A 25626-nucleotide genomic window follows, 5' to 3' on the forward strand; every position below is an offset into this window, starting at 1 on the left:
TGGTAATGTTTAGCCGACTCAGAAAGCGGATAGATGAGATGTGGCTTAGCTTTGTTTAGCAGACAGGCTGTGATGTTGTTTAGCACACTGTAGTTTATAATGAAACATTTCTCCTCCTTCATAAGTTTCTCAATTATGTTTTTTATTCAGAGATTTAGTGTTTATGTGGCCGTGCTACACAGAGCTCCAGATTTCCCTCAGATATGTTCGTCCCATCATATTCACCTCAGAGATTCTTCTTTTATCCTCTCCTGAGTCTCTCTATCACATGGGCTGATTGATTACATATATTTTATTCCTTCCCTATGTTTCCCTTGTCCTATCTCACTCTTTTCTTATCAGTCTGTCTCAATCTCAGCTGGGTGTCAGATTTAGAAGTGAAGAAGCATCTCCTGGGATGTGTACAGCTCCAGGGTTTTCAACTACATCTGATACACCTTCTCCTTCACTACCGGTCTCGCTTCTGAACTATTTGTCTCTTTTAATCTCCAGCTCTCAATTTACCTCTCTCTCTCTCTCTCTCTCTCTCTCTCTCTCTCTCTCTCTCTCTCTCTCTCTCTCTCTCTCTCTCTCTCTCTCTCTATCTGTCTGCCTGTGTTCACTTTCTCTTTGCCCTCTTCTCTCTCTTTATTTGTCTTTCACTTTACATATTTCTTTTTATATGTCCATTTTTACACATTGGTCACTCTTTCTCATAGTATTATCTGTCTGTCATTTTTTTCTTTTTGTCTCTCTGTCTCAGCTGGGGGTCAGATTTAGAAGTGAAGAAGTGTCTCCTGGGATGTGTATAGCTTCAGGCTCTACACCTACATCTAATACACCTTCTACCTCATGACCCCTCGCACTCTTTCTATCCGTCTTTTTCTTAATAGCATTGCATCTCTCTCTCTCTCTCTCTCTCTCTCTCTCTCTCTCTCTCTCTCTCTCTCTCTCTCTCTCTTCTCTTGACCAGTCTATGAGTCATATTTCATTTTGTTTCAGGTGATTCTGACAGTGTTACTGATAGAGCTTTAATTCTATTGTTTTATTAAAAAAATTAAAACATTAATAACTGTGACTCTGCTTTCACCTGCACTCTGAAAGTTAGTGCTCAGATGTTTCTATGAGTGTGTTATTTATTTATCTTTGTCACAGCGGGTTTCTGTCATGTATCAGTTCAGCTTGATGGAGTTGTGTGTGTTTTATGGCAGGAGGGATTCAGTCTATGAAAACACAGGAAACACTCGTCTTTCTAGAGCTTTTCTTCCCTCCTTGAGAGTGTTGTTTTAGTATGACAGCAAACTAGAAAAAAAAAAAACTGAGAATAGAAAGGCTATAAAATAAAGGGAAAGAATTGTAACAAAATAATGAATGACATGGTGTGTGTGTGTGTGTGTGTGTGTGTGTTTGAGGTGTGGGTAGAAACATCTTGAATTCTGTTATCTTTCTCAGTGTTAAATGGTTGGTCATTTGTACATTGAGCTGATTGTGTGTTTGGGCTGCTGACTGTGTGTATGGGTTGCTGGTTGGGTGTTCGGGTTGCTGGTCGAATGTCTTAGTTGCTGATCAAGTGTTTGGATCGCTGGTTAAGTGTATGTGTTGATGGTCGAGTGTTTGGGTTGCTGGGTACATGTATGGGTTGATGGTCAAGTGTTTGGTTTGCTGATCAACTGTAAAGATTGTTGGTATTATGTTTGGTCTGCTGGTTGTGCTTTTTATCTGTGTGTCTGGATTCCTGGTTGTATATTTTGTACATTTTTAGTATTTGGCAGACCCCATTTTCCTAAATGACTTATAACTGAACAGGTGAGGGTTCTCAAGATCCCAGATTGGTGGTTCTGGGATTTGAACCTGTGACCTTCTGGTTCAGAATCCAATGCTTTTACCAATGGGCTACCACCTCTGCTGGCTGTGTTTTTGGATTGCTGGTTGTGTATCCAGATTATTGGTCACATGTTTAGGCCATGGTTTGTCTGCTTGAGTTGTGTTTGTGTTCAATCTTGTGTTTGGGTTTCAGGAGAATGTCTTAGGCTGTTGGTTGTGTGTTTCGTTTGTGTACTCAGATTGTGCCTGTTGCTTGCGTAATTGATCATCCTTTTGATTTACCTGTCAAGTGTTTTGTTATGGGTCTTATGTTTCGGGTTGCAGTATGATGTCTTTGGGTTGTGGGTGGAATGTTTGGGTTACAGGTCACACGTTCAAGATATGGGTAATGATTTCAGGTTGTTGGTCATGTGTTAGAGTTGTGGGTTATTGTGTTTGGGCTGCTGGATTCGGGTGTGTCTGTTCATCTATTACATTACAAACATTCTTCTTGGAGATAAACTACAGTGTTAAACACGTTATTCATTTTCTGTGTGTGTGTGTGTGTGTGTGTGTGTGTGTGTGTGTGTGTGTGTGTGTGTGTGTGTGTGTGTAAACAAAGCTGTTCAAAGTTAATGGAGCAGTTTTATCAGCAGCCATCTCTTTTTCAGTTTCTTTTTTTTTCAGCTGCTGATTAACCGGTGCTAACATTTTTTTATTTTATTCATACCACATGGACCATATTGCACCATATTGCACATGGACACTTTACGGACCTTTACACCACACCATACCACACACGGACACTTTATGGACATAGATTGCCTATTGTACATATTGTTTACATTTTTATTTTTATTTTGTTTACATTTTTCACTACACATTGTTACTGTTTATATGTATATCTGCTCATACATTATCCTTTTATATATATCTATATATCTATATATCTTTATACCTATATTCTTTTACTTTATTTTATTTATTTATTTTATTTTATTTTAATAGTTTTTCTTATACCTTATAGTTATTTATCTGCCTCCTTTTCTTTCCCCCATCCTATTCCCTCATGCCGGACCATCGTACAAAACATTTCACTACATGTCGTACCCTGTATGTATGTGTATGTGATGAATAAAATTTGATTTGATTTGATTGATTTGACATCAGAAAACAGGAAAAACTCCTGGACCAATGCTGCCATATGTTACCACTGATTTATGGCTTTCTTATACGTTTTTCTTTTTACTCTTTGTTGTAAAGGCCTTCGAGCTGCATTTTATATAAGGTTGTTGCTATAAAAGACAAGAGCAAAGCCCATGGTTAATGTATCTGAACAATATTAAGAAAAGTTAGCATGAGGTGGGGACATGTGTTGTATTTGGTTTGTGTTATTAGCAAGTAGAAGCTGTGCATCAGTTGTTTAGTTGTGAAGGTGTAGCATGACCCTGGATTAGTGTGGATAATATCCGTGATGGAATGTTAAGTCACCTGGAGCCCAGCTAATTCCAAACAAGTTTCTGTCCTCTTCTGGAAGTCCAATCACAGAGACAGTCGCCAGGTGCTATAACCATGCACAACAGCAGCATTGAATGTAATGAAAGGACATCTCAGGGGATTATGGTGAATTAAACAGGGCGGTTAACAGCATGAGGAGGTGATGCAGAAACTTAATTCTAAATCCACTGTTTATTTACAAAAAACATGCTGAAAGGGAAATTTACAGCTTTATACTCATGATATTTAAACTTTCTTTCTTTCTTTCTTTCTTTCTTTCTTTCTTTCTTTCTTTCTTTCTTTCTTTCTTTCTTTCTTTCTTTCTTTCTTTCCTTCTTTCCTGGTATTTTTTTCTCTACTTTCTTTTTCATTCTTTTCATTTTGCTCTCTCACTATACCCCTGACTTCTTTCGTTAATTCATTCTCTTTCTGTTCTGAAGAGGTCCCAGTCAGACTAAGTAAAAACAAGACAAACCAAGACAAGTGCTCAGAAATGAAAACGAGTGCTGTGTGTTTGCCATTTATTTATTGTAGTTTACACCATATGGCCAAAAGTATACAGACACCTGGCTCTTATTACTGTAGGTTTAACATTTCAAAACAATGAGCATTAACAGGTATTTATTCATTCATTGCTTTCTTTCTTTCATTTTTTGTTCTTCTACCCCTCTATTAATTTTGTTTAATCATCACTTCATCCCAGACTTCTTTTCATTCATTCTCTTTCTGCTCTGAAGAGTTCTGAGCCAGACTAAGTAAAAACGAGACAAACCAAGACAAGTGCTCAGGAATGGAAATTGGTGTTTGGCAGCACATACAGAAATCCTCTCTTAACACAATTGTTGAGCTTATCACTCTCAGACACTGAGATAAAGCTAAAACACACTAAGTATGTCCTGGTCTGGATCTGCACAGACGTCCTCCTCCATTCTGCCTCTTGGTCTCCGTCTCTGTAACATGCCTTGGGGTTCACACTCCAGTCCTGCAGCTTAAAAAAGCATTAACACAAGGCTTTTTAAACTATTCAGGACGAGACGACTCCTGTAGGCCTAAACACACTCAAACAAAACCTCATTTTTATTACAAAGACAGTTCAAATGATCCAAACGTTTAGCATTTCTTTCTTACATCTTGTCACTTCTTTCTTTCTTTCTTTCTTTCTTTCTTTCTTTCTTTCTTTCTTTCTTTCTTTCTTTCTTTCTTTCTTTCTTTCTTTCTTTCTTTCTACCTTATTTTATTCCTTCAGGTGTTAATTTACTCAGAAGAGATACATTGGCTTTATAGGCACAAACAGGATATTAATATTAATACCAATTGTTTAATCATTAATAATCCATTAATATTAATAAAACTAAATGTAATGTATCTCGTGTTTGGGTTTGTTATGAACATTTCATTACATTTTTTCTATTTCCCAGCTTTCTGTGTGTAACAGACCTACATGTGTTTCACAAGGAATATTTTCTTCTCCTTCTAGTCATTAGCGGTCATTAGTGGTGTTTTATTCATCATTAGTCATCACTGCCTAATTGCGAACAGATGATGTCATTGATGTCATGCAGCAAATACCAGACCACTAATGATTGCTAATGAATAAACACAGTGACACACAGTTTAATTATATTTACATTATTTTAGCAACAACAACAAACAGAGAATTGATTTCACTCTGACTCTAATACACACAAACTTGTCAGAATATTTGTATTCTAATTTATACTAATAGATTAAAATTTACTTCAATAGTGGGATGATTACTAGTGATAAGAATCTAATTATCTAGTCCTTCATTTTTCCCTTGTATCCAATATCTTTTATTTATTGTTCTATTATTTTCTTTTTTTCCCTTTCTTCCTTTTGCCATGCTTTTATTTCAAATGTCTGCTAATCTTTACATATGTCTTTACATCCTTCCTCCTTTTTTTACATTCCACATTATTTATTCCTTAATTTCTTTTGTTCTTAATTCCTATTTCCTATTTTATTATTGTCTCTTCCTTCCTTCCTTCCTTCCTTTATTCCTTCATTTATTCTTCCTTTTGGACGTCCATACTTCCATCTTCCTTCCTTCTGTTATTCTTCCTTCTGGACTTCCATACTTTTATCTTCCATTCTTTTTGTGCTTTCTAAGATGTTTTGAATAATTTTCTTTTATTTCTTTTTGTAAATAATTACTTTTCTTTTTTTTTCCTATTACACAAATGTGTGCCAAAATTATTTGAACACCAGACCATCATTCTTATATTTTCCCATTTCAAATGCATGGGCATTATGTTGGAGTTGTTTTCACCTTATTCCAATAACATGCTTTACTCTTTAGGAAAAGGACAGATTCAGGAGCATGGCTTTGGGAAATTGATACTTTAGACACAAAAGCATCAGTGAGATAAGAACCTGATGTCAGGTGAGGAAGCTTAATGCAATTATGGGTTCTAATTCCCCAAGGTGTTCAGGGGAGTCAAACCATGTGTTCATGGATCTCGTGCTGTGGGTACGGCGGGTTTATCACGCTGGAACATGTCTGGAAGGGAAAATGTAAAGCTACAGTATACAGACGTTTTGTACAATGTTTTGTATAGACCAACAGATTGTGGTGCATTGATGTTAGGTGTCCACAAACTTTTGGCCACATAGTTATTAAATAGTTTTCTGTTTTATTTTTTTTCCCTATGACTTCCTGTTTTTCATTCGATCTTTCATATTGTCTGTCAATTCCATCTGTTATAGTGAAATGTAACGACCTGAAAGCTGAAAGTTTTTTTTTTATTTTTCCCAGCTGGTCTTCCTTCCTGCATCATTTTTAAATTCCTAAATCATAGATGATCCGTATCTCTGTAGCCGTATCTTTGTGTCAGTCTTAACGATCACCACCTGCGAACATGTCTGAACTCATCCATCGTCCCGACTCATACATCGTCCCAACACACTCTGATTAACGCCTGTCTGAACTACTCCAACGCTTACTGTGCTCAGGATAGTGAGAGAAAGTGGAGTTAAGGAGCACTGCTGCTTCTTCGGCGTGATTAATTAGCGTTGGAGTAAAAAAAAAAAAAAAAAAAAAGTAAAGCGACAGCTGTTTATTTCCATATCAGAGCAGAGCCAAAGCATCAGAACTGCACCGGAATCATCCATCAGAGCTACAACACTCTCTCCATCTGCACAGTTATCAACAAAACACGATCGGATTCAACTCTTTATTTTAACATAACTACAACGCAGTCTCTCAGGGAGTAGTTAAAACTCCTGCTGGGGGTTTGTGCTTAAGTAGCATGCTATTTTAGTTTATTAATTACAGGGGTGGATACAAGATCATGTGATTGTAGGCGGTCCTGTTGAAACATTGTATATAAATTATATTAAAAAAGCATTTTGTTTATCTAATTCTTTTTTCTTTTCTTCCTTTCTTACTGTACAACTGAAAAGTGTGTATTTCTTTCTGACGCATTGTCAGGAAGCGCGAAAGAAAGGACCCAAATGCAGGACGCAGGATGAAGTTCAAATGGCAGTCTTTTAATGAGGAACCGAGGAACATATTTGGACAGGTCTGAGGTGAGAAACATGGAATGTAGGGTGGATCCGAGGGGCTTTGGGTAGTGCGAGGTGCACAGCAACCGGGTTAATGACCTTGGAGATGGGGAAGGGTCCCAGAAATCGTGGGGTGAGCTTACGACACACGGCCTTGAGTGAAAGGTCCCGAGTGGAAAGCCATGCCTTTTGACCAATCCGGTAATGGGGTGCAGAACGGTGCCTCTGTTTGGCCCAGTGAGCATAGCTCTGGGAAGCTCTAAGAGGAGCTGTGGCCCTCCTCCAACTGATTTGGCAGCGTCAGAACTGAGTCAACGCAGAAGGGACAGATGCCTCAGCCTCCTTGGTGGAAAATAGAGGGGGTTGTAACCATAAACCGTCTAAAAGGGCGATAGTCCAGTGGCGGCGGAAGGCAGCAAGTTATGGGCGTAATGAGGAGGCAACTTGGGCACAGAGGATACAGAGTCCGGTCTCTAGCTCCTAATTAGGCCTCTCAGTCTGGCCATTAGTTTGAGACCCCTAGAAGGTGAAATAACTCCTTCCAAGAGGATGTTATCGAGGGAGACCGTGCAGACGGAAAACGTGCAGGAGAAGGAGTTTAGCAGTCTCCTCAGCTGAAGGTAGTTTGGATAAGGAAATGAAATGTACCATTTTGGAAAACCGGTCCACCACGGTAAGAACGACAGTGCATCTGGCAGAGGGAGAGAGTCCGGTAACAAAATCTAGGGCAATGTGAGACCAGGGGCGTTTAGGCACAGGGTGTGGACGTAGTAACCCCACCAAGCAGCCCTTAGGGTTCTTGTGTTGCATGCAGGTAAGACAGGAGGCTACATATTCACAGACATCTGAACAGTGGGCCACCAGAACCGCTGCCGGAAGAGGGACAGAGTACGGGAACTATGTGATGGCAAAACAGAGGTGAGCCATGATGACACTGGAGGACTTGGAACCGCAGCTGCTCGGGAACAAAAAGTCTCTTAGCAGGGCAAACTTCAGGAACCAGCTGGTCCACAGTGGCAAGTTTAACCCTAGCCTTGAAGTCTAGGTCCAAGGCACGCACAGTAAAGGAAGTATGGATGTGAAGTGGGGTCTCCTTCCTCCACAGGGGAGTGTAACCTGGAAAGAGCATCAGGCTTACCGTTCTTAGATCCCGGGCGGTAGGAGAGGGAGAAATTGAACCTGCCGAAAAAGCGAGCGAGCTTGGCGAGTGTTGAGGCGTTTGGCGGTACGCAGATACTCCAGGTTGCGGTGATCTGTCCAGACCAATAAAGGGGTCTCCATCCCCTCTAACCAGTGATGCCATTCCTCCAGGGCAAGCTTGATGGCCAGGATCTCCCGCTCTCCAATGGGGTAATTAATATCAGTGTCAGGGATTCCCCTGCCACGCCTCCCTCGGCCGCTGTCAGAGATTCCCCTGCCACGCCTCCCTCGGCCGCTGTCATAGATTCACCCTGCCACGCCCCCCTCAGTAGCTGTCATGGTTCCTCCTTATACTTTGCCTGCCAGGATCAACGACAGCTGTGGCTCGTTAAGGACTAGACTATATAAACCGCCAGCCTGCCCGCTGGTTCTGTTTCCAGACTCTGTGTCCATGTGCGGATTACTCTTTGCCGTTGAAGTTTACTTTCGTTTTCGGACTCTAAGTTTCGTTTTGGATTATTTGTCTCGAGCGGATATTCTTTGTTTGTTTTCTCGCCATGGCAACTGTGAGTGTTTTTTTTTGTTGAACTGACTGAATAAACCATGATTGAGTTATTTCCGCTTCCGCGTCCGGTCCATCAGCCTGACAGAAGAACCGACCGAAACCGAAAACGGAATCGCCCTCCCGCGATTTCGGCAGCCGAACCCGGCTTCGGATTTCTCCCGGAAGTTCCATGCCGCTCCTCGCAGGTCACAGCCACTGACGCCGACTCATGCAAGCGCGGCTGCGCTCGCCCCTCTCTCGTTTTTTCGGAGAGAGCAGCAAATTGGGCAGGTTCCTGAGGAGCATCGGCGAGTATGCGGAGTATGCAAATTCGTCCCAGTTTCCCTCCCAACGAGCAAAGATCACCTTCTGCGTTTCCCTCCTGTCTGGTAACGCTCTCTCTGAAACCAGCAAATTATGGAGCGCCAAAGGGGGCAATTTTGGCTCACTCGCCAAATTTTGCTAGCTTCTTCTGGGGATGTGTGGGATGGAGGTGGCGGATCTCCAGGCGAATCCCTTTGAGGATGAAGATGCTTCGTTCCAAAGTTCTGCAGAGCACGTGACTCCGATTCAAGGTCCTCCAAGGCAAGCAGCTCTGGTTCAGGGGGTTTTAAAGGTTTTCCTCGTCCCAAGGTGGCCGAGCCGCCACAGACCCGTCACGAGAGCGCCGAGCCGCCACAGACCCGCTACGAGAGCGCCTAGCTTTAGCCACCGAGTCCCGCCGAGGCTGCCGTTTAGCCACCGAGTTCCGTCGAGGGTGCCACTCAGCCACAGAGTTCCATCGAGGGTGCCGCTCAGCCACAGAGTTCCGCCGAGGGTGTCGTTCAGCCACAGAGTCCCCAAGAGAGCTCAGCCCCATTCCAGAGTCCCCAAGAAAACTCGGCCCCGTTCCAGAGTCCCCAAGAGAGCTCAGCCCCGTTCCAGAGTCCCCAAGAGAGCTCGGCCCCGTTCCAGAGTCCCCAAGAAAGCTCAGCCCCGTTCCAGAATCCCCAAGAGAGCTCGGCCCCGTTCCAGAGTCCCCAAGAGAGCTCGGCCCCGTTCCAGAGACCCCAAGAGAGCTCAGCCCCATTCAAAGGGCGTGAAAAGGACGTCGTACCGCCGCCTGGCCGCGAAGAGGTCGTCGTTCCGCCACCTGGCTGCGAAGGGGGCGTCGTACCGCCGCCTGGCCGCGAAGGGGACGTCGTACCACCGCCTGGCCGTGAAGAAGGTGATGGCTCACCCCCGGGCTCCACAGAAGGCGACGTTCCCCCCCCCGGCTCCACAGAAGGCGACGGCTCGCCCCCGGGCTCCACAGAAGGCAACGGCTCGCCCCCGAGCTCCACAGAAGGCGACGGCTCGCCCCCAAGTCCTCCTCAGGGCGAAGGCTCGCCCCCAGGTCCTCCTCAGGGCAAAGACTCGCCCCAAGGTCCTCCTCAGGTCGACGGCTCGCCTCCAGGTTCCCCGCAGGGCAAAGTCGGGCCTCCAGGTTCCCCGCAGGGCAAAGTCGGGCCTCCAGGTTCCCCGCAGGGCGAACTCGGGCCTCCAGGTTCCTCCGAAGACGACGGCGGGCCTCCAGGTTCCCCGCATGACGACGTCGGGCCTCCAGGTTCCCCGCATGACGATGTCGGTCCTCCAGGTCCCTTTGACAATGGCAAAGCTCTCCAGAGGCCCTTCGAGGGTGTCATCCTGCCAAAGGTGCCCCTGTGTTCCTGGTCTCCGCCGTAGACGTCGCTCGGCCTCTGGTCTCTGCCGTGGACGTCGCACGGCCTCTGGTCTCCGCCGTGGACATTGCATGGCCTCTGGTCTCCACCGTGGACGTCACTCGGCCTCTGGTCTCCGCCGTGGACGTCGCTCTGCCTCTGGTCTCCGCCGTGGACATCGCTCGGCCTCCGGCCTTCGTTGTGAACAGCGTATGGTTCAGGTTCCCTGCCATGGAGGTCGCGCCCCTGCTGGTCTCCGCCAGGGATCATGCTCTGCTTCCGGTCTTTTCGAGGGCCGCTGAACCGCTCCTGATCCCGACCGAGGACGCCGCTTTGCCTTGGGCCCCTTCCGATCTTCCCCTGTTCTGCTGCGATGCTCACAGGGCCTCCTTAGAGTGCCCCGGCCCGCCTGGCATTTGTGGGTTTTGGGGCGTCGGGTGCCGCCCCTGGAGGGGGGGGTACTGTCAGGGATTCCCCTGCCAAGCCTCCCTCGGCCGCTGTCAGAGATTCCCCTGCCACGCCTCCCTCAGCCGCTGTCATAGATTCACCCTGCCACGCCCCCCTCAGTAGCTGTCATGGTTCCTCCTTATACTTTGCCTGCCAGGATCACCGAAAGCTGTGGCTCGTTAAAGACTAGATTGCCATGCTGGTCATCTCCTGTTCCTGCGACCGCCAGCCTGCCCGATGGTTCTGTTTCCAGACTCTGTGTCCATGTGCGGATTACTCTTTGCCGTTGCAGTTTACTTTCGTTTTGGATTACTTGTCTCGAGCGGATATTCTTTGTATGTTTTATTGCCACGGAAACTGTAAGTGTTTTTTTTGTTGAACTGACTGAATAAACCATGATTGAGATTGCCATCAGCCTGACAATCAGTAGCGCCCCTCTGGGACAGTACGGCATTAACCCCCTAGGTCAGAGGCATCGACTTCCACGATGAACTGGCAAAAGGGATTGGGCAAAACCAGGACTGGGGCAGAGGTGAAGAGGTCTTTGAGTCTAATAAAAGCTTGCTCCGCCTCGGGAGGCCAGAAAAAAGATCGGCAGGAGGAGGTCAGTTGGTGGAGAGGGGCAGCAACCTCAAGTAACCTTGAATTAACCACTGAAAAAAGTTGGCGAGTCCCAGGAACCTCTGCAGCTGCTTCCTAGAGAAGGGTGTGGGCCATTCCTTGAAGGCTCGGATCCTGGCTGGATCCATTCGTATGCTCCCCACTACAAAAATGAACCCCAGGAAGGAGGTGCTAGGGACATGGAACAGGTCATTCTGGAGAAGGCGCTGGGGTACCAAACGAACATGGCTGACATGCTCATCCAGAGATCGGGAGAACACCAACATGTTGTCCAGAAATGTGATGCTTTAAGATATCTAAGATATCTTATATCTATATAAGGGGTTGTTGAAGACCTGGGTAGGAGGTCGATGGCACAGTCATATGGCCAATGAGCAAGTAAAGAGGAAGCTCGGGCCTTGCTGAATACTTGTCCTAGGTTGTGATAAACCGAGGGAATGGAGTCGAGGTTCAAGGTCTCAAGGGAAACAGAGGCAGATGGCTGAGCTAAACAGTCAGGCGGGGGTTGTTTTTCTGCAGCCAGGGAAATCCAAGCATGACAGGAGTGTGAGGGGACAAAATAACCAAAAAGGATAGCCAATCCTGATGTTAATCGGCAATGGTGACTTAGGGAAACTTTGTGTGACAGGTCGCTTGATAAAGGGGATGGCCATTGAAAGCTTGAACTTGAAGGATGGCTGGCAATGGTTCGGTCTCAATCATTAACTGCTGAACTAGATCCTGATCCAGAAATTTTGAGTCCACCCCTGAATCCACAAAAGCTGCAAGCTGCAAAGCGGCCCCCCAGAGAGGATGTGAATGTCCAGGAGTGGTTTGGAGAGGGCAGGAAGGATTTGGCTCGGGGAGGGCCTCCCCATCAGCAATGAGCCCGGTCTTTTACAGGGCAGGAAATGCTTCTGGAGCGATGCCTCTCATTTTCATTCAGGGATAGGTGTTGGTGACCGATTTCCATAGGACGGGTGGAGAGTGGTGTTCTGGAACAGTAGTGTCGCAAGAGGCTGTTCGACAGTGGTATTGTGGCGGAGAGTGTCGATGCTCGGTGCAAACAAAAATTTTAAAATGTCCAGCCAAATCCGGGGAAAAAAAATGCTAGTCTGAAAAAACTGAGAGATTCAAAATGAAAGTAAAAATAATCCACAAGGAAAAATGGCAGGAAGGTCTCAGAACAAACACAAAGCCGAAGAGACAATCTGGCGAGGAATAGAAGGAGCTGGCATCTATTTATACACCAGGAAGATGGCCGCCGTGCCAGAAGCGGAAGTGGGATTACCGGAAGTGGGCGTGCACCGTCGACAGACACGCATTACGTATCATAACTAACATATTTAAAAATGTTTGCTATTTAAATGTTCAGTGATTACAAACAAAGCGAAGAGTGAACATTAATGACTGATATGATAACATATACTCATTTATATTACACACATACAACACTGGAACATTATTTTACATCTGTGAATCATGGGTAAGCAGAGGTGGAAAGTAACGGAGTACAAATACTTCGTTACTGTACTTAAGTAGATTTTTTCAGTATCAGTACTTTACTCCACTATTTATTTTTCAGACAACTTTTTACTTTTACTCATTACATTTTTACACAAATATCTGTACTTTTTACTTCTTACATTTTCAAAACCAGCTCGTTACTTTAGTATTAATCCATTGATTTGGTGAAATATATTTTTTATTTTCACTGCGCGCTGATTTCAGCCGAACAACCGATTTCCTGTTACTGCGTGTCTTTTTCAATCCGCTGGTGTGTAAAGTCCTGACTCTCACTCTTTACGAAGATAAGAATCAGCAGGCAGATGCAGTAAGAAGTTTGGGGTTATTGTGGATGAGACAGAGGGAGTCAGTGATGAGAACATGACTGAGAACAGACACATTCATGATCATCATCTTTTCTCTGCTTGTGTTCTACATGTGGATCTTCAGCCTGGACACATTCATTAGGTAACAACATTTTTAATTCGTTTTATATTTATATTATATATATATATATATATATATATATATATATATATATATATATATATATATATATATATATATATATATATATACAGTGGAACCCGGTTATCTCGCCCTCGGTTACCTCGACAACCCTATTAAGTCGACGTTTTGAAGTGGAACCGCCAAATTCTCGCTTTGTCTAAGCATTTTTTATCGGTTATGTTGACTTTTTTTATGTCGCCGAACCCTAATATCTCGAGCACAAGGTGGGGAAAAATTGGCCATTTAACATCGGTTATCTCGGTGCAGCCGCAGAAGAACTCGCGGAAGTGGCGGAAAAATCAAGTCTTACAGCTGCTACAGGTGTTGTATTGTATACTGGTGAATCTTTGCTGTTAGTTAGTGCACATATGCCTTTTGTTGTTAAATGTTATGCGATGAACGGGAGGCAAAAGCCGCGCTTGGCGGCGCGGAACGTGGGATGAGCAAAAGCACAGAATGAACACCGGCAGGATCGGGGGGAATCCGCGGTGCGCTTTGGGAAGAAAAGCGCAGCCGTTGAGAGAGTGCCGGTGGGAAGACACGTACCAGGATACACATGAGCGATAACAACGACCGCCGTGAACCAACATATACCAACAATAACGGACAGTGAGAGTGTGGAAGTTTAAATAGGAGCTGGTGATGATGCTAAACGAGCACCATATGTGCGCGATTGAAGCCGGGAGCTTCAGAGAAAGCGGCCAAGAAAGCACCTGACACGCTGAAGGGGGCCGAAGGGGGTGTGGCAGGTGGATTCCTGACAGATAAACATGTACTGTATGTATTTTTATAGCATGCCTTCATCAAACAAATCGCGGCAATGCTGTTGTGTAAAAAAAAACCTTCAAAAACACGTGCATGCACATTCTCATTTATTAACGCACATCATGTACATAAAGAAATTTCAAGCACGTTAATATATTGCCGCCATTTTGATTTTCGTTTATCTCAATCATCAGTTACCTCGATGCTTTTTGGCAACCCCCTAGGACATCGACATAACCGGGTTCCACTGTATATATATATTTGGCTGTCAAAATTCTAATTATTGTAAACGGCACTAGATTTTATTAACACGCTATCGATTCAGCACACATTTCTGTTTCTACCATTTTTATAAAAAGTATAAATATATAAATAAATAACTAAATATAAAAGAGGCAAAATTAAAACCTAAAGCACAACATACACTTATTCATGACGTCCTTTCTTTACTTAGATATAAAATAAATAAATAAACTCCAAATATAAATATTTTTAATCAGTAAACTTTTGTTTTATTTCTGCGCCAAGTCTCAAATCAAACACCAAATCCGCCATGTTTTACACAATTAATTCTCTGGGTGGCGTTTTGTGGGTTTTTCCCTCATAATGGCGACAAGAACTTAAATTACTTTCTTTATTGATTGTACAGATAAAAACAAAACATCATTCAAATCTGTAAAATGTTTATGATTTTATATATATATATATATATATATATATATATATATATATATATATATATATATATATATATTTATATATATATATATATATATATATATATATATATATATATATATATATATATATAAAAGCTTCTTAACTTGAAGAGGGGCACTTTCTCTGGTATCACCTCATTAACTATCCGTGTGGAAACAAAGCAAAGGCTCTTGATGTACACACATTTCTGCACTGTTATTCTGCCTTTATATTTAATCACTGTACATATATTTGTTTGTAAAAGATAATTACTTTATTCTTATTCTTATTCTTATTTTTATTATTCTTTTTATTATTTATTTACATCTGTGTGACATCAGACACACACAGACACACACACACAATCACTGGAAAAATTTCCATACTGTTATAAACACAAACTAAACAGAGTGTGTTGATTCTGCTGTGTGCCCTCTTCTCATACTAAATAAATAAGACAGTATATTGAAGCCTGAGTGGAGCTCAAGGTTACCCCACGTTCTGTGCAACACGAGTGAGCAGATGTAGTGACGCCCCGTTCGTCTTGTTAATTAAATAATTTGTGCCAGACTTTCAGGGCAGACATCTCAGCGGGGCCGAACTGAGACGCGGCCGTCTGTTTTCCGCGCTCGCTCGATTCTAAGCGCTTCGTATTATTCAATTAAGCAAGCAGAACCTGGCTAAGTGTCCTCCTGAGGACTTTGTGCTGAACTTTGACCTTCAACAAACTAACTATGATTTTAACACATATGAGCTAGACATATTTGCATATAAAAATTAAAATGACTTTGACTGAGAGTAGCAGGTTTTTCAGAGTTAAGCCCCACCCCATCAAACCTTTAAAGTTATTAATCTGACCCTAGCTTACCTCTGTGGTGGACTTCACCTGCTCCCTCCCTCAGCTGTATGAACTGACCCTTTTGTTTTAGTTCAAAACTAATCCCCTGACCCTTGCTTCTTAGCTTTCTGAAGCCCCATCATCTCTGCATGTTTAAATCACATTGCTTTAACCACCCAATTCCTCCAATTTTCTAGAGCCATTTACTTGACCACCTGCCCTTAGCTTTTTTCTCAGACACTTAGTTCCACCCCTCAGAATTTGGAGTAAGCTCCCATTCAGCCCTTTATCTCTTTGCATTTGTCCACCTGACCCTGCCTACTTAGATCTCGTCTCTAGGCTGTGGTCTTAAACTCTGGACCCATACGTTTGGCCCCACAATCCAGATTTTTGCTAGGTTTCACACCATCAATTCAATTCATTTTTATTCGCATAATACTTTTAACAATGGACATTGTCTCAAAGCAGCTTTATAGAGGTAGAGTAATTATAAAGAATGCAAAAGATTGTTCATGGTAATTTTATGTTTGTCCCTAATGAGAGAGCCAGTGTCAACTGTGTCAAGAAAAAAACTCACTGAGATGGCATGAAGAAGAAACCTTTAAAGGAACCAAAGGTTCTTCACTTCAGATTAACTTTTTTGCCCCTAAACGCTGGTGGTTCCCTCAACTCCCTGAAACTATCTCCCTGGGACTGTCTCCACATTTCTTTTGAGTACCTGACCAAACCCCTATATCTTTCTAAACCTATCCACCTGACCCTACCTCCACTGTTCTTTGTAGTCACCTGAACTTCCCCTCACCCCATCTAAACCTATCCACTTACCTCAGTCTCCAAAGTTCTTTGGAGTCACCTGACCACACAGTCCCATTCAGAGCCAACTGATTTATCTTTTTGGGTTGTCTACCTTCCCATTTCTCCTCATGAAATTTATGTGATGGTGTGTGTTAATGAGTTGATGGAATTATTCAATTGTTTGATAACCAAAAAAAAGCGAATGCATGTTTTTGATCAAATTCTGAGAACAACCATTATGTGTTATATTGTACAGGTCGCACAGGTGAAACATAGCATATATCCATCATTGCTGCAGATAGTACACACCTTGAGTTCACAGACTAACACACACAACGGCCACTATTTGCCCTGTATTTCTGAAAAAAAGATTATCGACTAAATGTCTAGTTTTGAGACCCAGACACCAGAGAACATTGATCTTATGTCACACTCAGTGGAACACCATTTTTACACTAGCCATTTTTGGCATTTTGAGAAAACACACACACACACACACACACACACACACACACACACACACACACACACACACACACAGAGTGGGATAAGAACAAAATTTTAAACTTTTTCTTTGCAACTTTAGATTTTCACTCTGAATTTAGTTCTGTGCTCGCAATTGGAAAATGGAATAATTGTAAATAATTATCTTGTAGTTATTGTTATAGTTAGCTTTTATATATATATATATATATATATATATATATATATATATATATATATATATATATATATATATATATATATATATATATATATATAGCTTTCCCCTGTCTGTTGTCATGTGCCATATGTGTTTCTGTTTTGTTTTATTCAATGTCTCCATCCTTGTCTCATCACTGGTTCATGTCTTACCATGTCTTTTGTATCCCCTTTGTTGTTAGATTTATGTACCTACATACTGTATATCCCTGTGTGTGCATTTTATCACAAAGTAACTTGTTCCTTTTTAGGAACTCGAGCTGCGTCACAATGCTTTGGGAACGCGACCACTCTGAAATAATTTGCGTAATCAGTCAAATTGGATGCCCGGCATCACCGGTTGGGTGATGTCACGACCAGGAAGTTATAAAACACCCCCTAAAAACGCACATGGAGTAAAGCCGGTGCCAGCTTTAGTTTGTTCTTGAGTGCTCTGTGTGTATATCTGTTGAATTGTTTGTCTATCATCAAATATAAATGCTACTAAGAAAGCCATGCACACCTTCCGGCTGTGTGTTCCTCCCTGCCCCCGCTATATCCTTAGGGGGATATGCACAACTTGTGTGTGGCTTGCTTGGGAGCGGAGCATGCTAAGCTGGTTTTCTGCGCTCGCGTGACCCTGTGACCACTCTGCTTCCGCTGGCCACGCTCTTGCTCTTGTTCTCGCTCTTTAGGATGCTGACCCTCACACAGGTCGCAGTTCAAATCAGATCTGTGGACGGGTTTGTCACGGTAGATCTAAAGGATGCATACTTTCATGTATTCATCCTTTCTTCTCAAAGAAAGTTCCAGTTGGAACTGGTAACACTCTCCCTAAAAATATTATTTGAAAAGGGAATATTCCAGAGTTCCAGAGTTGTGGAGGTTGTGGCTGTGGCTTGACGTGTTTTCTCCACAGCACCCGGAGGCTGAGGTGACCTAGAGTGCCTGGGTGGGACCTGGCCGTTGTGTTGGAGCCTTTGGCCGAGGCAACTTGGAGGCACCTCACAGATAAGACTGTGTTCTTATTGGCCATTTGCTCTATGAAGAGAGTCTAAAACTTACAGACTTACAGTTTACTCCAGGTATGGCCAGTGCCTTTTTGTACCCTAGAATGGGTTACATCCCCAAGGTGCCCTCGACCTGTTAGGTTACAGGCATTCTACCCTCCTTCATTCCAGGCACTATACCAGGAGAAGCAAAACCGGCTGTGCCTTGTACGCGCACTGGACACCTACGTCCACAGGACAGGTCCCTGGAGGAAGTCAGATCAGCTGTTCATCTGCTACGGCCTTCCTGCTAACAAGCATACTGTAAGCAGATGTATCATTGATGCTATTGCAGCCTCTAATGAGTCCTCTGGTCTCCCTGATCCATTCAGGGTCAGAGCTCACTTGACCCGGGGTGTGGCAGCCTCGAAGGCTTGGTCCTCTGGCGTGCCCCCTGTTTTCAGTTGCTCGCTCTCATTTTGCCCACGTTTGTTTGTTTTCTAATTAACCCTAGCCTGTACCATGTTTTTGACCCTAAATGTCGATTTGGATTTGTTTGCCTGTTTCATTATAATTTAATTCTAATATAGAAGAAGTGTAAGTTCTTGCTTCTGCTCCCGCCACCATGTGTACTCAAGACATGAACGCTAAACGATAACCGTTAGAACAAGTGCATTGATATAAACCTTATCCTGAAGAAACTTCTGCCATAGAAAATTAACCAACACCTTTTGATCAATCAGAATCCAGAATTCAGCAGCGCTGAATAAACCCTGCACAGTGAAAGATAGCATGTGAGTGTTTGATCATTCCACTGTGAAACATTTTAAAGATTATCTCACTAGATCCATCAGCGGCATCAAAATAATCCTGGCACTAAGAGATGCAAACGATTTGGACAAATTATTGTTTTTATCCCTTATGGATTTTTTCAGTAGCTGCTACAGGAGAAAACATCACAGGTGGAGTATGGAGGTTTAAAAATAGAACTGAAAAAGCATCGTGAAAAAAATTATTATGGTCTTGTGAAAAAAAATTGTGTGATGGGTTTGGTCTTATCAGAATTTGCTATGTACTGTTTGAGGGTAAGGAGCATGAGTGACTGAACACTACAGCACCTTTCATTATGGATATTTACTAAATCCTTCTACATTTAAATTAATGACATTTAGCAAATGCCATTATCCAGAGCGATGGACAAAAGTGATGTGCATTCATAAATCAGTTAAACAATTAGGGCACTTGAAATGGTCCCTAAGCTGTTGTTATGGTCTTTTTAAAATCTTAAATCAAATCAATCAAATCAAATTTTATTTGTCACATACACATACATAGAGTACGACATTCAGTCAAATGCTTTGTACTACTGTCCGGCATGAGAGAATAGGATGGGGGGAAAAAATAAAACAAAGGAAAAAAGAAGGCAGATAATTAAAACCAATAAACTATGTAAAATATAAAAAAATATATATTCAAAACAAAAAAAAAAACTATATATATATACAGTACAGACCAAAAGTTTGGACACACCGTTCAAGTCAACTCATTCAAAGAGTTTTCTTTATTTTCATGACTATGAAAATTGTAGAGTCACACTGAAGGCATCAGTGACTTGGATTAAGTCAAGATGGCGGCGTGTGCACAACGCGAGGCCCAGCGTTTTTCCAGATTTTGCGATTTAGTAGCAATTTATCAATTAACAGCGAGTTTATTCACTCAGAACAAGCTTGCACACATCTCATACAGCCGACAAGCATTACTAGACATCGGCTACTCTCACAGATACGGGTTTTCAACAGACTTTGAACTCCCTCGGGAAATCGCCCGAACACCGCAGACCGCTGATCCAGCTCGGCCGACAGCGAGACCACAGCGCCGGCGACGATACCGTAAACAAAGGAGGGGGAAGCAAGGCGGCATTAACCATCGATTCCTAGCGTCTTCCTTGCTAATGTACGGTCTCTTGCAAACAAAATGGATAAGCTGCTGCTCCGGATAACATCACACAAACGGATTAAGGAATGTAATGTCATGATTTTTACAGAAACATGGCTCAACAACAACATTCCCAGCAGCGCCATTGAGCTCGGGGGTCGCAATGTTTTTCGGGCGGACAGGACGGCAGAGGACTCTGGTATGCGCAGAGGTGGAGGTCTGTGCATTTATGTTAACAACTCATGGTGCACGGACTCTACTGTTACTGAAAGTCATTGCTCTGTTCATTTAGAGTATTTGATGATTAAGTGCAGACCCTTTTATTTACCGAGAGAATTCTCAGCTATTGTTGTGACTGCAGTGTACATTCCGCCGGATGCTAATGCTAAGCTAGCTATGGAGGAACTGCATGCAGCTATCAGCAAACAGCAGTCTGTACATCCCGAAGGAGCTATTGTTGTTGCTGGAGATTTCAACCACTCCAACCTGAAATCTGTTTTACCAAAATTTCACCGCAATGTCTCCTGCTTTACCAGAGGGGACAAAACACTGGACCAGGTATACACAAACATACCTGGGGCATACACAGCCATTCCCCTCCCCCACTTGGGTCAGTCTGATCACCTCTCTTTGTTCATGCTACCCAAATACACACCACTGATCAAACGTGTGAAACCAGCTCTGCGGACAGTAAAGGTATGGCCAGAGGGGGCCATTCCTTCTCTACAGCTACAGTTTCAGGATACTGACTGGAACATGTTTGCCTTACAGGCCACACTGGACTCTCACACGAACATGGACATTTACACTTCATCTGTTTTGGACCATATTAACACATGCATTGACAATGTCACTACTGTCAAACACGTAAAATGCTTTCCTAATCAGAAACCATGGATGAACTCTGAAGTCCGTCTCCTGTTGAAAGCAAGAGATGCTGCCTTTAAATCTGGCAGGGCAGGGGACTACAACAGAGCCAGGGCCAACCTGAAAAGAGGCATCAGGAAAGCAAAATTCATACAAACTCCACATAGAAGAGCACTTCCACAACCCTGACCCCAGACGCATGTGGAAAGGCATCCAGTCCATCACAGACTACAAACGCACAGCTCAACCAACCAGCAGTGCCTTCCAACCGGACGAGCTCAATCACTTTTTTGCTCGTTTTGACCAATGCACAGGACATTTCACAACAACAACGGACTCTTCTGCTTACAGCCCACTTTCACTCACGACAACGGACGTCTATTCAGTGTTTAGCAGAGTGGATGCACGAAAGGCAGCTGGCCCGGATGGCATACCGGGACGTGTTCTCAGAGCATGCGCTGGACAACTGGCACAGGTTTTTACTGACATTTTCAACTTGTCATTGGCCCAAGCCACAGTACCTACATGCCTGAAGACCACTACCATTATACCAGTGCCTAAGCACTCAGCTGCTGAATGCCTGAATTACTTTCGTCCAGTTGCACTCACCCCCATTGCTATGAAGTGCTTTGAGAAACTGATCCTGAATCACCTCACTGCGGGCCTACCACCTACACTGGACCCACACCAGTTTGCCTATCGCCCGAACAGGTCAACAGAGGATGCAGTTTCCACAGCTCTTCATTCAGCCCTCACCCACCTGGATAAAAGCAACACGTACATTAGAATGCTGTTCATTGACTTTAGCTCTGCGTTCAATACAGTCCTCCCCACTGTACTGATCACTAAGCTCAGTGAACTGGGTATCTGCACCTCCACTTGCAGATGGATTCTGGACTTTCTCACCAACAGACCTCAATCTGTCAGGTTGGGTAACCAGGTATCCTCAACCCTCATTCTGAACACTGGCATTCCGCAGGGCTGTGTTCTGAGCCCACTGCTCTACTCCCTGTTCACCCACGATTGTGCTCCTCTGTATAACTCCAACATCTTCATCAAGTATGCAGATGACACCACCGTGGTCGGCCAGATCGACAACAACAACGAATTGGCCTACAGGGAAGAGATCCGCAATCTAGCAGCGTGGTGTGCCAACAACAACCTGGCTCTCAACGCCACAAAGACCAAAGAGCTCATTGTGGACTTTCGGAAATCCAACAGCAGGAGACATCTACCTGTCAGCATCAATGGAACTGAGGTAGAACGAGTCTCCAGCTTTAAGTTCCTGGGAGTTCACATCTCCGAGGATTTGACATGGCAGCAGAACACTTCAGCTCTGGTAAAAAAAGCACAACAGCGCCTGTACTTCTTGAGAAGTCTCAAGAAGTCTCATCTGTCCCCTGGGATTTTAACGAGCTTCTACCGCTGCATCATTGAGAGCATCCTGACCAACTCCATCACCGTATGGTACGGAGGCTCTACTGTGAGTGAACGAAAAGCCCTGCAAAGGGTGGTCAAAACCGCCCAACGCATCACTGGCACCCAACTACCTGCCAATGAGCACCTTCACCACAGCAGATGTCTGCGCAGAGCTCACAACATTATCAAGGACTCTTCACATCCCAGTCACAAACTGTTTAACCTCCTTCCATCACGAAGGAGATACAGGAACTTGCGCACCAGAACCAGCAGGTTTAGGGACAGCTTTTTTCCATCCACCATCACACTACTGAACTCTACACTACACCGCTAAATCACCACAAAACAAACACAAAACAAACACTGTATATAACCTATATGTATATGCTATACATGTACATATTACATAGTATATCTTTTACTCCTCATTACATCAGCACTATTTTTATCCGTGTATACTTATATCATTACTGTACATTCTGCCCAACATTTCATTCATTTGTGTATATAACCTGTGTGTGTATATATATTTACATATATATATATATATATATATATATATATATATATATATATATATATATATATATATATATATATATATATAGTAGACTGTTTATTCGACTTGTACTCTAAATTGATGTCCACACATCTCTGCACTATTACTGCCTTTGTATTTATTTACTTCACATATGTTTACATATCACTATAACTTGCTGTAAATATGCCATATATTTATTTGCACTTTTGCACGACTGCTACATTTTGCACTTCTGGTAGATGCCAAACTGCATTTCGTTGCTATGTACCTGTACTATGCAATGACAATAAAGTTGTATCTATCTATCTATCAAGGGCTATTTGACCAAGAAGGAGAGTGATGGGGTGCTGCGCCAGATGACCTGGCCTCCACAGTCACCGGACCTGAACCCAATTGAGATGGTTTAGGGGTCAGCTGGACCGCAGAGTGAAGGCAAAAGGGCCAACAAGTGCCAAGCATCTCTCGGGGAACTCCTTCAAGACTGTTGGAAGACCATTTCAGGTGACTACCTCTTGAAGCTCATCAAGAGAATGCCAAGAATGTGCAAAGCAGTAATCAAGGCAAAAGGTGGCTACTTTGAAGAACCTAGAATATGAAATTTTTTTGTTGTTTCACACTTTTTTTGTTATGTATATAATTCCATATATAATTCCACGTGTTAATTCATAGTTTTGATGCCTTCAGTGTGAAGCTACAATTTTCATAGTCATGAAAATAAAGAAAACTTTTTGAATGAGAAGGTGTGTCCAAACTTTTGGTCTGTACTGTATATATACAGTGAGTAAAATAAGTATTTGAACACTTAGAAATCATGGAGGGTCTGAAATTGTCATCGTAGGTGCATGTCCACTGTGAGAGACATAATCTAAAAAAAATAAATCCAGAAATCACAATGTATAAATTTTTTTACTATTTATTTGTATGATACAGCTGCAAATAAGTATTTGAACACCTGAGAAAATCAATGTTAATATTTGGTACAGTAGCCTTTGTTTGCAATTACAGAGGTCAAAGGTTTCCTGTAGTTTTTCACCAGGTTTGCACACACTGCAGGAGGGATTTTGGCCCACTCCTCCACACAGATCTTCTCTAGATCAGTCAGGTTTCTGGCCTGTCGCTGAGAAACACGGAGTTTGAGCTCCCTCCAAAGATTCTCTATTGAGTTAAGGTCTGGAGACTGGCTAGGCCACGCCAGAACGTTGATATGCTTCTTACAGAGCCACTCCTTGGTTATCCTGGCTGTGTGCTTCGGGTCACTGTCATGTTGGAAGACCCAGCCTCGACCCATCTTCAATGCTCTAACTGAGGGAAGGAGGTTGTTCCCCAAAATCTTACAATACATGGCCCCGGTCATCCTCTCCTTAATACAGTGCAGTCTCCCTGTCCCATTTGCATAAAAACACCCCCAAAGCATGATGCTACCACCCCCATGCTTCACAGTAGGGATGGTGTTCTTGGGATGGTACTCATCATTCTTCTTCCTCCAAACACGTTTAGTGGAATTATGACCCAAAAGTTCTATTTTGGTCTCATCTGACCACATGACTTTCTCCCATGACTCCTCTGGATCATCCAAATGGTCATTGGCAAACTTAAGACGTGCCTGGACATGTGCTGGTTTAAGCAGGGGAACCTTCCGTGCCATGCATGATTTCAAACCATGACGTCTTAGTGTATTACCAACAGTAACCTTGGAAACAGTGGTCCCAGCTCTTTTCAGGTCATTGACCAGCTCCTCCCGTGTAGTTCTGGGCTGATATTTCACCTTCCTTAGGATCATTGAGACCCCACGAGGTGAGATCTTGCATAGAGCCCCGGTCCGAGGGAGATTGACAGTCATGTTTAGCTTCTTCCATTTTCTAATGATTGCTCCAACAGTGGACCTTTTTTCACCAAGCTGCTTGGCAATTTCCCCGTAGCCCTTTCCAGCCTGGTGGAGCTGTACAATTTTGTCTCTAGTGTCTTTGGACAGCTCTTTGGTATTGGCCATGTTAGTAGTTGGATTCTTACTGATTATATGGGGTGGACAGGTGTCTTTATGCAGCTAACGACCTCAAACAGGTGCATCTAATTTAGGATAATAAATGTAGTGGAGGTGGACATTTTAAAGGCAGACTAACAGGTCTTTAAGGGTCAGAATTCTAGCTGATAGACAGGTGTTCAAATACTTATTTGCAGCTGTATCATACAAATAAATAGTGAAAAAATCATACATTGTGATTTCTGGATTTTTTTTTTTAGATTATGTCTCCACAGTGGACATGCACCTACGATGACAATTTCAGACCCCTCCATGATTTCTAAGTGAGAGAACTTGCAAAATAGCCGGGTGTTCAAATACTTATTTTCCTCACTGTATATATATATAAGGTATGTTTATGGATACAGGGTATGCTTATGTACAATGAACAATAATCACATAAGGTGGTTGATGTGATTGTCCTTAAAGTGAACGTGTGCGGTATGGTGTGGTATAAAGTGCACTGTGCCGTGCAAGTCCACAGTTAAAGTGACTGTCCAGGGTTTAAAGTGTTGTAGTGTGAAAAGAAAGAAAAATAAAAATATTTTCAGAAGTCTGATAATGGAGAGAGAGTGACCAGCTTTTAGATCCAGCTTTTAGATCCCGGGTATTTCCTTGTTTAAACTCCGAATGGCCTGCAGGAAGAAGTTCCTCCTCATTCTCTCTGTGTTCGCTTTCAGGAAATGGAAGCGTTTCCCTGAATGCAACAAAGAAAAGAGTCCATTGTTGGGATGGCTGAGGTCCTTCATAATCTTTCAGCTCTGGTCCAGCACCACGTGCTGTAGATGTCCTGCAGGTTAGGGAGCTCGGTGTGGATGGTACGTTCAGCTGACCGCACCACCCTCTT

This window comes from Silurus aristotelis, assembly GCF_946808225.1.
Source record: "Silurus aristotelis genome assembly, chromosome: 13".
NCBI lineage: Eukaryota > Metazoa > Chordata > Actinopteri > Siluriformes > Siluridae > Silurus > Silurus aristotelis.